This window comes from Penaeus japonicus, unplaced genomic scaffold (genome assembly GCF_977035675.1).
Source record: "Penaeus japonicus unplaced genomic scaffold, GWHDUDI00000001_assembly GWHDUDI00000008, whole genome shotgun sequence".
Taxonomy (NCBI): domain Eukaryota; kingdom Metazoa; phylum Arthropoda; class Malacostraca; order Decapoda; family Penaeidae; genus Penaeus; species Penaeus japonicus.
Window position 1 is genome coordinate 11,124,163 of NW_028234410.1, and position 1,678 is coordinate 11,125,840.

Genomic DNA, 1,678 nt, shown 5'->3' on the forward strand with positions numbered 1-1,678 from the left:
TGATGTTAGTCTTTTATTCACAATTGCATAGAGCATTTTCAAGATCACAACACCTATTGTTTCACCATCAACCAAAATCAATTTGCAGCTTGCTCTTTCTAAATTTGGTTATGTGGATTCATACACTCAGCAAAACATACTTTATATTTGCAAGCTTATCATTACAGATTTGTAGTTCCTTTATTTTTCTTTTGATATTGCACCACTTTGGCATTGTACTGTTTTATTGGAAATTAAATACACATTAGAATCTTAAAATTCTCATATACTGATAAGAATTCTTCAAGTCATTTCTGGATGAGAAGAGTAGTGAACCCACTTGTAGAAATTTCAAGCACTGCAAAATTTCATTGTATTTCGTTTACATTTACATCCACTAACTAAATACAAGAGCATATTGTTTCTTTCCTTTCTAGTTACTTTCCATTCCACACTAATACTGATTAATTTCTTTCTTTTTTTTTTAAATCATTAACAGCAACATCAGAAATTATCAAATATATAGAGCGCACAAAACACCGGAGGTTTAATAAGTAAAAATATTATTTTCGAGTTTTATTAATAATCTTATATAAATCTGTTTTAGCACATCTAAAACTGGTTGGGGTTTGGCTATCTTAACAAAGAATAGAGTGTTTGTTGTATAAACAGACAGCAGTTAAGGCATTGTCTACTCGTCTTCAAATTTTTAACTGTCTAGTTCTTGCACTTTCCTTCCATGTCACTGTCTTCAATAGAACACTGTTATTTTCCTTTATCAATTTTGTAAACATTTGTGCTCCAAATGTTAAAGTCTGTAACTGCAATTGACCAAAAAATTGATAATGATAATAATAATTATAATAAAATATTTCTCAAACATATTATTTATCACTTTTGATGGAGCGAAGCCACTGCGAACCATAAACAATCTATTGAGATAAAGGATCCAATAACCTCAAAGTAATTTCAAAGCGCTTCTTTTTCATCATATGAAAACCAAAAGCCTTCTTGAAACTACCTGTGCGGGTGGCAATCCCTAATAACACAAAATGCAGATTTACAATGGCACAATGGTATACCTGTCATATGGAACATATTTTCATATGTATATATATATCTTTTTTTACCAAATATCTGGTGATATATCTGACTTTCTTTCCTCCCTAATGATTGTAGGGACCAAAGAGTGTTGCGAATTTTTAGATAATTCCTGAAGCAGTGAGATGTTTGATACTAATGACTTTTAGATTAAAATTCTATTTCTCAACTTTTTTTTTTCTCAATGAACTATGTAATACAGCACTACAATATGAATGCAGTAGTCACCTGACACCTTGAGCAACACTGTGATTAGCTGATACCAACTGAATAATTTAATACAATGCTCAGACTTCTCTTCAAATCTTATTCTTTGTACACTAGACAATCAATGTTGCATGAAGAAAGATCAGAATTTAATATATGCCTTGTGTTGACCTGTATCGGTTTTAAAATATATTGCCATTAAAAAACATTGCCAATTCCTTAAAAAAATGTCTCATCTCTAGGTGTAAGGCTGTAATGTGTCAGTTTATGACAGCCAAGTTTACAAATAAAGATACTGAATTGACATTCTAGGACATACATATTCCCTATGGTGTTTCATGTGCCTAATGATGAAGAAAACTGTGTTTCAACTTTATTTTTAGATTTGTAA

General features: G+C 30.8%; 1 protein-coding gene across 2 annotated transcripts in view; it reads right to left on the reverse strand.

The window, feature by feature from the left end:
• Positions 1-542: 542 nt before the first annotated feature.
• The window catches only part of IntS3 (integrator complex subunit 3), a 22,607-nt gene continuing 21,471 nt past the window's right edge, over positions 543-1,678 (reverse strand). For both annotated transcript variants that reach the window (XM_086539080.1, XM_086539079.1), the window contains exon 14: positions 543-1,678. This exon is cut by the window's right edge and continues 751 nt beyond it. The gene's annotated coding sequence lies outside the window, so the exon portion shown is untranslated.